Below are 11,430 nucleotides of genomic sequence, written 5' to 3'. Positions count from 1 at the left end.
GTGAACAGTTTCTTCAAATTGTGTGCCTACCTTATTTGGTGTTCACGCGATGATCAATTAAATCATTAATAATATTTTAAACGGATTAAATCCCAAACCAATTATTTTTTAACAAGCTAAGAATATCTATAAGGACTCTTAGTGGACTCTTTAAAAATAATATAAATAATTAACTCTTAGTAAATTTAAGAGTTATTAAGATATATCATCTCCAATGCTAATGGTCGCTCCCCCCTCTCCTTGGCTATGCAAAACAGTTGGCGAAATGCGCGAAAAATATAAGTATCTATTGTTTCTTCTATGTTTTTCCATAAAATCACTTTGCGTAGTCGATGATTTTGCGAAGTTCTATGAAGAGAAAGAGCCTGAAACGTGTCGATCTACTTCGCAAATCGATTAGTTCGCGAAGTTTGCGAGTAGAAAAGTTTATGATTTTACTCGTAAACTTCATGAAAGCATCGATATGCGATATAGACCATTACATTTCAGACCTGGTAGACTTTGCGAAACCATCGATTCGCAAAGTAAAATCATCCTTTTCCCTGCACATTTACATTCGCATACTTCGCTAATCCTCATTTCGCGAAGCCAAAATCATCTTTTTCCCTGCCTAACACGATTAATTTTTCTTGGAAGTGGTTGATTACATAACATCCCTTTCTAGAAGGCGCCGTATTGGGTTGCAGGGGAGATGACTTTCCTTCATGTATAGGGAGAAATTTCACTCAAGATTGGCACATTCACTTTGAAATGATTGGTTAAAAGAGATTGTGTCAACCTTGGTGTGCACCATGGAACACGTGCATCCCAAAAGTTATGGACTTCCAATTCCCATCCAGATCGTCACGTTGACTTTGAAATGATTAGTTAGGAGTTCATTGTGGCAATCTTATTGTAAATTTTGATAATATTATGATTTTAATATTAGAATCCTTTGTTGTTTGACATTTTTTTGTTCTATACCACTTCACGAATTAGCTTAAAAACACATTCAGCCTTCGTATATGCTAATTAAAATTCATCAAGTAAACCAAACATTAGTTTCGCAGGCTTCGCATATGGTCGAATCTGCGAAGTCGGACGGAATGAAGACAGACGCGCGTAAATATTGAGGATATTATGGAAAAGTCACACAAAAACAGTCTTGATATGTAATAGATTGAATAAATGGATTAAATATATAATTGAACCTCCCATTTAAACTAGTTTTGTAATTTATCCTAAAAATAATCTATCAATTAACATATAAATTCTAGAACAATGATAATTATAATATAACTGATTATGCGTACATCAAATAGGAAGAAATTGTAGTGTACGCCGGACATACACATCAGAATCTCATGTGGTGTGCCACAACTAATTAAATTAAGACATGTGGCAGTTAACTTTTTTCCAAAAATTAAAATTAAAACATTTTACTTTTCACCTAAAACTATCATCTCTGATTCTGATTTTCTATTCTCTTTCTATTTATCAAAACCGACCGGAGACAACCTTATTGCTCCATGTTTCTTCTCCATCAGCAATCATTACTCCTCTCCATGGTTTTGATGCATTTTACCTTGAAGTTTTTCCCTGTTGTTCTTTCAAAATAAAAAATTCTTAATCTCTAATAAACTTCTAATAATTATCAAATTCAACAACCAAATTTTTCTAAAATTAAGTGCCAAATGTGTGAATTTAATTAGTTGTGGCATACCACATCATAACTGATGTGGTAAAGACTTATTATGTTTAAAAATAATCCATCAATTGACTTAAGTATTTTGTTCTTCATCTGCTCTGCAATTCGAATCTTTTCTATTAATCTGAAAATTTCAACTCCAAATTCTATCATGACATGCGATAAGGTATGCTATTGTGGTGAAACAGTTGATTCGAAGGTTTGTTGGAAAGTTCCATACCATAAGAGACATACGTTTCTTCATCTATCCAAATTATAGGAGAAGTAATTATGTGGTTAATTTCTAATTGATAGTTAATCTAATTGAAACGTTTACTGAATGAAAATTTATGTTGTTAATCTATAATTGATAGTTATGCAGACGCCCGCTATGGGTACTTTGTTATAAAGTACCATCAAATGGTGAAAACCACACCAAGTAACGGTACTCTGTAAAAAACAAAGTAACTACAGCGAACACCTAGTTATGCAACCTCTAATTGCAAGATGACGATTTGATTCGATAAAAAAAAAATTAGGTCTTGAAATGAAAAGAGGAAGTGCAGATTATAAATCAAGAATGAAAAGAAGGAAGTGTAAAAATCTCCCTTACATCAGTCAATTCTAACCTTCGAGAACAAAAATGGTAGGTAAGAAATATTACTTTTATGGGGTTAAGAATGTTAATAGGACATTCTATGAGTTAAAGCCATCCCTTCAGCATATATATTTGATCTCATCTTCATATAGATGATTCAATCTTCCTCAAACTAAAGCTTTAAATTCACTGTTTAATGGTATGGTGAGAAAAAGAAGCTAAAAGAACACAAAAGATTTTTTTATAAACATGGTGCTGCACCCAAAAATTTCAAATCACAAAAATAGATCATAGACCGAGCAAAAAAACAAAACAGGAACAATGAATCAATTCATAATCAAATGCAATAATCTGAAATAACTTAGATTCTCAATATCTAATCAATTCAAAGCAATCATACCCATCCCTTCTCCCCCTCAATACGAGTTATCCCTTCTGTAATAGATCCTCAAAGTAATTTAGGTCTCCAAAACTAATTTTACAGAGCTTTTTGCACTCCAAAACCAACTTCCATATCTGGTCCTTCCTCTCCATTTGAAACTAGACCGTGAGACAAAGGCAAGCCAGCTAAAACACAAGCATCTATCTAAATCAACAATTGTTACTAACCAAAAAATAACACAGAATATAAATATATTTATCACAAATTTAACTCGACAACTAAAAGCTTAGGTAAGTATAAGTTAGAATATCAATAAGAATTTAGGTATCAAGGTAGAACACTATGCAACATTCCTTTAATACACGTACATAAAACATGAATCAGATATCACGACATTTTTCCAACCTATTAATCACAAGTTTGAGATTACTGACCATATCAGCATTCAAAATTGAAAAGATCTAAATAGGCCGGAATTTTCAAAGGGGTAAGGAAAATAAAAAGAAAACTCGTTTTAGTGAAAAATTCAAATGACTGGATCTCAGTATTTTCAGTTATCTTCAATTTGCACTTTGTTTGCAGATAGATAACGCAGTTTACAAATAACATCATTGATCTAGAAGAATAAGTTAAATTATTGATTAAAAGAATATATCTCAACTGGAAAAAGCAAAAGGCAAACTCCAAATTTTATTACCAGGAAAGGAAAGTAATAGTATACTAGAGGACTGGATCTCAGCATCTTAGCATATAGAACATCTCAGAGTGATAAATCCCCATGTCTTTCTTCACTGACAATCAAAGTGCAAGGATAACAATTTTTAGTGAACTCATCACTGATGCTCATAAGGAGAATGGAGAACCCAACAAAAGTCCAAACTAAGATATCAGAACCAAAACGAAGATCAACATCAGAGATTAACAAAAAATTTAAACAAATTCAAAACAATAACAAAAAAAAAGTCAAAACCATTGAATATAAGATCCTCATCAATTCACAATCACCAAAAGAAAAAGAGGAATGCAAATTAACCAGAAAAGATATCAAAATCAAGGCTAATCTGAACGGAACCTTCAAGAATTTAAATCATAGGCAAAACTACGTACACAGAAAATAAAGTAGGATCCAGCAGCATTAATCATTCATGGAAACAAAGGATACAACACTATATATATATACTATACTAACAGAGAGAGACCTGCATCTAGGCGTTGTGGCTTATGGAGAGAGAAAAAAGGCATTTGGTGCCCTAAATTAAAGCATCGTTTTTATGGGAATTAAAACCAGCATGATTCTACTATCTTCGTTTCTGCTGAGGGCTTAGCTAAATCTGTCCGAGCCTGCATGTGGTCTAGCCCGTACTTGAACAGACTAACACTAAAAAGGAGCAATTTATATGAGAAGGTTGATTGTTTGAAATTCACTAAACATCTAAAAGTTAAGAAAGCAATATTGAAAAGCACAAGCCCACAATGCCGCGAAGACTCCAACAATCAGATAAAAAAATATAACGGATAAGGTGAAAAAATGACAAATGATCTAATGTAGAATATGAGAAAAAATATATTTATTATTTAACGATGTCTGACATTGAGGCATCATGCCAACATTTGATGTACAATTGCTCTTGGTTGCCGATGTCAAGGGTAAAACTGCAGCATTTTCGACCTTAAGCAAGTGAATTCATATGATCTGAAAAGAACCACCTACTATACAAACAAAATCTAAGTGAATTTTACTCCTAATTCTTAACACTATAAATGGTACAACTAAGCGTCAGGCATTTACAACATAAGGATCCCCTAAAGTTGTCCATTTTACTCCTAATGCCAGTCTTACAATAATGTTATTTCATTTGTCCCATGTGAGAGAAATTGCAAGGAATAGCCAAAAACAGAGAATTTCAGAAATAACAACTGCTTAAATATATGCTCTTATGTGACTACTAGCTCCAATAATCTAAAACTCATTAAAAAATCAAGTAGAAGACAGTATTAACAGCAAACAGTATAGAGAAAGGGTCATGCATAAAAAAAAACAAGAAAGATTTGATGTTTTAGGCCTAATACATCCTTAGGCTCCTAAATTTGTCCAGAAAAATCAAATGACCCATCCTCCAATGGACGGAGCTAAAAAAAGGAACAATGAATCAATTCATAATTAAATGCAATAATCTGAAATAACTTAGATTCTGAATATCAAATCAATTCAAAGCAATCATGCCCATCCCTTAAACTGAGAATAAACTCGATCTTCCCATCAAGATGTTTTACAGAAAATACATAAATTTGAGCCAGTCTCCTAATCTCCGAAGGAGTAAACCATGATCCAATAATCTAAGACCACGAGGGAAGAAATCATAATTTATAAATTTCCATACAGTTTCTCTGCAATATCAATTTAGGAACTCGAGACACTGCATGTTCTTTCTCAAATTCGGTTGAATACAATCAGCTCCTCTCCGTATTAGTCGCATTCATGACTCTGAAGATTACATCCTTACAAAGTAGTTATATATACCTACATTGTTAGGATGTAAGGATTAGCGTTTTGCTTCTCACCAGACTGACCATAAGAGGATAAGACATTTTTCTTGACCATAAGAGGAGAGTAGACTACACAGTTGAGCGGACGCCAGCAAATATCTTTTAATTAATTCCTAAAGAGATATAAACATAGATTCAACTACGAATGAATCAACTAAACATAGATTCATTCAAGAGATATAAACGCCTTTTAAATGAAATCCCAAGTTTGCATCATACTTTCTCAACTCCTCCATCTCCACCCCCAAACTCAAACCAATTGATCGCGCACCTCATAAATATAAATATATGTATATCACATATCACATATGTGCTAGATATGAACATAATTTTAAAAGTATTATGAAAATGTTTTTCTAAAAGAAAATGAAAAATATAAGTACAATTTCACCACACAACAGTATATTCCAAATCTAATTAAATCTGAACCTATTAGTTATAAGTAATAGATCGACTAGTGAAAACTTTAAAATGGATAGACTAATATGCATAAATATATAAAGAAATAGGCCAAAATATTGAAAGATTGGATTTAGGACACTTACCTGGGCTTCTAGTTAAATGGATATTTCAAATATAATTCCTAGAATAACAATACAACTAAACCTATTTCACCAAGATTGAAATTCACTAGACATCAAAAAGTTAAGAAAACAATGTTCAAAAGCACATAAGTGAACTCCAACTTTCACAACACACCCAATCAAAACCAATAAGTGATAAAGTCAAAAAAGGATAAATTACACCCATGGCCACTGAGCTTTAAGCACTGAACTTTACATTTTTTAATACGAGTGGTCACTTAATGCTTCAAAATAACCGTTGATGGCCTTAAAATGAAAAATTTAAAGAGTTAAAGATAGAATGAATTTTTAAAGCGAGATAACTCCATATAAACATTCTTCCAACATACAAGAAGGAAGGTTTTGATCAATACAAGTATCATGGATTACAGTAGTCTAGGCAAATTAGAAGAACCAATGACAAATTTAACAAGTGACTAGAAATTCAAAATTATGGACAAAGTTTCCAACATAGACTCCTCTTCTCTGTAAATTGGGAGATAAAGAGTGAACTGAGACAACAGCCCAAGATTGGGAAAGTAAATTGGGGATCTGTCCAGATTTTGAGACATCATTGATCTAGAAGCATTAAGTTGGAGCAAAAACAAGAATAAGACATGGAAAAAAAAATAACACTTTTTCTTAATTTAGCAAGGAGTTTGAGGTTTTTGACCCTTCCTTCGTGCAACATCAGAGCAAAGGCAAACATAAGATTTTTTTTATTAATATACTAGATTACTGGATCTCAGCATTTTAGCTTACGAGTAAGATATAGTGATGTGTGAATATGGTTCACTGACAACCTAACAAATGTCGGACAAAGATAAAAGACAATTCTTTTAAAGCCACAATTATAAACATTCATCCAACATAAAAGGACAGATTTTAATCAATTCAAGTATCATGTATGACAATAGTCTAGGCAAATTAGAAGACCTATAACAAATTTAACAAGTGACTAGAAATTCCAAATTATGGAAAAGTTTCCAACATAGACTCCTCTTCACTGTAGCCACCATTAATTTAAACAAGTTATATAAAAGAAATGCATTTCTTTATTGTAAAGCACATGCTTTTATCTATTTTGAGATTGTTTCAGCCATTTAATGAATTTTTTAAGAGACTAAGTTGTGCATTTCACCATTACCTCAAACAAGTTGGACAAAAATCACATTTCAAAACTTGAAATACATATATATCTATTTTAAGACACTTTCAATTATTAACTCGAACAAGCTCAATAGTATATTGTAAAGCAAGGACCTTTGTCTATTTTAAATCCATTGCAGCCATTAAATGAACTGTTAAGAGACAGTTGTGTATTTTGGTCATTTACTCAAATAAGTTGCACAATAGCCCACCTTTTTTTAGCTTAAATTAAAACACATAAAGTTACATAAAAATCAAAACAATATTAATAACACTTTAGATGCTGCATGTGTCTGACTTTATTGTTGGCATTTTAGTAAAGTTATTAACACAATAAACATTTTAGACATAATTGAAGTTTGTAAGATCCGATATAATAATCAAATGATAGCAAATCATCATGTTCTAAGCAAGGTAAAAATGTTATTGCTTATAAACGTTAGGAGTAAATATGCACTTCTCCAAATAAACAATCATATATCGACATGTGTCAATTTTGGACTAATTTAACATTTAATACCAAGTTGAAAAGTCAAATGGACTAATGAGTTGACAAACATGACAATAAACAACTCGAAATCAGTCTTAAACCTCATTTGTATTAAGGCTACTTTAGCTAACTAGTTAAATAATATTTTCTTAAATAATTATGTGGCATGAGTATCTGCATTTCCCTAGTATAATTTTTAGAGATGAATACCGGAGATTTATGGAAAATTAATAGTTAGTACTGTTTTACAAATAAAAGTGAAAAAAAAATCATATAAGATCAAATGAGAGGAATAAAACAAGCACAAACATTATAAATATAATAATAATACTTACAATGCAATGGTTTAGGAGATAGAGAATGAACTGAGAAGGCCCAAGATTGGGAAAGTAAATTGGGAATCTGTCAAGATTCTGAGTTTATATGAAACATTCCAAGCTGTATAATTCCACGTACGTCCACGTATTCAAGCAAAAGAGTACTAGGTAAAAAATTCTCAATCTCTCCTCATTTTCCACTGCACAATCATATAAAATCAAAATCTTAACAAATCCCCAATTTACTGCTTTGGAACTTCCAAATCTTCTTCTTCGGACTCCATGGATTTAGGGCTGGATTTAGAAGTGAAAGGAAATAAATGGATTAGGAGACCACTGAAGGAAGGATAGAGAAAAAGACAAAAATTAAAAATCTAAAGTGAGACCAGTAAAGAAATTAAGACAACAACTAAACTCATTACTATCATTTCTTAAAAAAAATCTCAGGAAAACAATGAATAGAACTTATACAAGATCAAAATGAGAGGAAAAAAGAAGATGAATACCCGAATAAGGAAAAACGAACCAGAGTAAATGAAACGAACAAACTCTGGAAGAATGACTGCTTCGTTCATAGATCCCATAAAACCGATCCAGAAGGAAAACGAAATCAGGGGGTTTCCGATCCAGATCCAGATCCAGAGCCAGCCCTATAATTCTCTAAACTGTTTCTTTGTCACTCACGACCTATAAAAGTGAAGGAAGCCGGCTGGAGGGGATCACAGGGGCGGAAGGCCTGCAGACGCAGAAGGAAGTAGATGGCGGCTCAAGTGTAGGAGTACTGGATAAAACATACTCAATCCCTCCATTTTTCACTGAAAAGCCACCATTGAAGGAGCGATTGAGAATAATGAAGCGATTGAGCATGTTTTATCTAGTACTCAATCACTGCTTCAAAATCTTGACAGCTCCCCAATTTACATGACATTTGGATCTTCCAAATGTTTTCCAGACTCCACAGATTTACGACTGCGTTTAGAAAGAGAAATAAATTGGTTAGGAGATAGAGAGTGAAAATCTAAAGAGAGCATTGAAGGAAGGCATAGAGAGAAAGACAAAAATAAAAATAAAAATCTATAGTGAGACAGTAAAGAAACTAAGACAACAACTAAACTCATTACTATCATTGTTAAAAAAAAAAAAAAAAACTCAGAAAAACAATGAATAAAACTTATACGAGATCAAAATCAGAGGAAAAACGAAAATGAATACCAAAATAAGGAAGAACGAACCCGAGGAAACTGTAAACGAAAATACTCAGAAAATAGTCTGGAAGAATGACTGCTTCGTACCTAGATCCCATAACAACGAACCAGAAGGAAAACGGAACCAGGGGATTTCCGATCTTTGTTACTCACGACCTCTAAAAGTGAAGGAAGCCGGCCGGATTGTGCAACAACGGCGGAAGGCGGAGGGGGCGCCGCGCCATGTAAGAGAAGCAAATGAGAGAATCGAGAGAAATCTGGATCTGGTACGCGGCTGCTCAAAGTGGTGAGATAGGAGATGGAAAATGAAATGCGGTTTTTTAGGGTTAGGAGTAGGGTACTTATAAAGGGATGAAATGGGCCTTCACGGGCTAAAAAAAAGTTATAAATGGTAAAGGGCCTTATTAAATATAAACCGAATAAAAGGATTTATTTTAGTTTAACAGGGTTAGTTACATAGACTTCGCATTTGCTAAGAAAATATACACACCTCATAATTAATTCTTTTTAATGTAAAATATTACACTCCGTGAGGGGAAAAGAGATCTTCTACACATGACTCCGAATTTAGAAGGATTTAAATTTTTTGTTATATTTTTGGTTAGGGGGGTTTTAAATTTTTTGTTATATAAATCTAAATAAATTATTATTATTAATTATTACATGAAAAATCAAGTGAGTATTAATTTATTTAAAAAATTAACGTTCTAAGAGTCTTAAAAGGTCTAATTTTTTATTATTATTATATAATATCTAATTTAATTATATTTATTATATTTATTATGTTAAAAACTAAGTTAAAAGTATTTTGATGTTTTATTTTATTGAAATATTATATAAAATTATTAATTTTTTTAATGAATGAGATTTTTTTCCATTTAGCACATGACCTAAAAAATGTTTAAAAAGGCCCTCACTCCATATATCCTTTAAATTTAATAAATAGAAATACATTAACTTGCTACAATTCTCATATAATAATTGCACCCTCACTACATGCTTTTTATATATTCTACTGATTTCCAAAATAAATAAAAAATCGAGGAGATCTAGATTTTCAGTTTTATACCCAATTAACAATGAAAATTTAATAAACAACTATAAATAAATAATACGAAAATATGAAATCGACTGTATGAATAAAGAAGAAGAAAAATACTTACCATTATAAAGAAAAAAAAAATGGAAGCAGAAAAGAAAAAAGAAAAAACAATAAAATATTTTAAAAAAAAAACAAGAAAATATAAAGTTAGACGAAATCAATAGCATAAGGAGTTCAATAGGCAAGTTCAAAAAAAAAGGAGTCCAATAGGAACTTTTTTGGGGGAAAGGTGGTAATTGGGAAAGAAAAGAATTAGGGAAATTAAATTGTACAAAATTCATTATTTAGTAAAAAAAACATGGCGACAACCATAATATTTGACAAATCTGAAATGAAATATAGATTTTTTTTTTTGTTAAAACAAAAGAATTAGATTAAACAAGGATCAACAAATAGTTTTATGCGGTCAAGACGAAGCAGACAGAGACATAAACCCGTTAGTATAGGACAAGACATGTCGTGCAACAATATGTGTCCCCTGTTTGCTAGGCGCGGAGTAAAAGATACAGTGAAATCGTAACGAGAACTTAGAAGAAGTTGATAATCCTAAATAATAGTTCCAAACTCTAACAGATCTACGTCAGCAGAATTAACGTTATTGAGAACAGACAATGAGTCACTTTTAAACGATACGTTGATGCGGTTTAAGTGGATTGACCAAAAGATATCTTATATGGGAGCTAGTGCCCCAGTAGTATGTACCTCATCATAAAATGGAATTAATCGACTTCTGCAAGCCATAAAGGAGCCATCCGAAGAGCGAATTCACGCACCCAAGCCACTACGATTAGTAAACTGAATCGAAGTCGCGTCACTATTGCATTTAATGAAACCGGCAGGAGGTCGTTGCCACCTATGCGTCAGAGCAATCAGACTCGTAGATGCAGGAGCCTCATCTTGGAAACCTTGCATTTCGGAGACCTGTACACAGTGCCCAACCAAACCTAGTGATAGTACCTGAGGTGTGACGGTTGCTGGAACCTACATATGAAGCGCGTATGCTGCTGCCGAAGTCCCAACAATACTGCCTCCAACCGTGATCATCACAGCTGAGCCCAACGCTCCTGGTGACGGCTGACTGTGCCCAGGAACATGTGAACCAGGCGTAACAGTGATGCCTGACACATCCAAAACCAGAACATCAAGATTAGTCGCAGCACCCGCCTGTCTAGGACCAGTTGAAGTGGTAGGTGGTGAAGGACAACAAACGACTGTTCTGACATGAGAGAGACGCCACTCCGCCAAAAACCGTGCAGCTGAAGATATAGCTTGTGGCGGTAATTGATATTTTCTCTCCCAAATAAGTTGGTTCAGTTGAGTTTAAATCATCGATAACTGCATGGCCGCCTTGCAATAAATCCCTTGGTCCATGAATGCTAAAGCCTACAAATCATCCATAACGTCATGGTCG

At 33.1% G+C, this 11,430-nt stretch overlaps 1 long non-coding RNA gene and 2 other non-coding genes across 6 annotated transcripts; all 3 read right to left on the bottom strand.

Annotated features, from left to right (window-relative positions):
* Positions 1–2,574: 2,574 nt before the first annotated feature.
* Positions 2,575–9,215, bottom strand: LOC136210945 (uncharacterized). 4 transcript variants are annotated; one of them, XR_010678257.1, is made up of 4 exons: positions 9,005–9,215; positions 8,219–8,681; positions 3,344–8,006; positions 2,575–2,831 (listed from the first exon to the last, which is right to left on the bottom strand). It is a non-coding gene; the product is annotated as an uncharacterized lncRNA (long non-coding RNA). The 4 variants fall into 4 exon arrangements; XR_010678256.1 differs by having other exon boundaries at positions 2,575–5,306; positions 7,731–8,006; XR_010678255.1 differs by having other exon boundaries at positions 2,575–8,006; positions 8,945–9,215.
* LOC136216285 (small nucleolar RNA snoR27) lies at positions 3,180–3,267 on the bottom strand. The gene has a single exon (XR_010683281.1). It is a non-coding gene; the product is annotated as a small nucleolar RNA snoR27 (small nucleolar RNA).
* On the bottom strand, positions 3,400–3,492 carry LOC136216284 (small nucleolar RNA snoR26). The gene has a single exon (XR_010683280.1). It is a non-coding gene; the product is annotated as a small nucleolar RNA snoR26 (small nucleolar RNA).
* Positions 9,216–11,430: the final 2,215 nt, after the last annotated feature.

This window comes from Euphorbia lathyris, chromosome 1, assembly GCF_963576675.1.
Source record: "Euphorbia lathyris chromosome 1, ddEupLath1.1, whole genome shotgun sequence".
In the NCBI taxonomy this organism is placed as follows: domain Eukaryota; kingdom Viridiplantae; phylum Streptophyta; class Magnoliopsida; order Malpighiales; family Euphorbiaceae; genus Euphorbia; species Euphorbia lathyris.
This window is presented reverse-complemented; position numbering and strand designations above follow the sequence as displayed.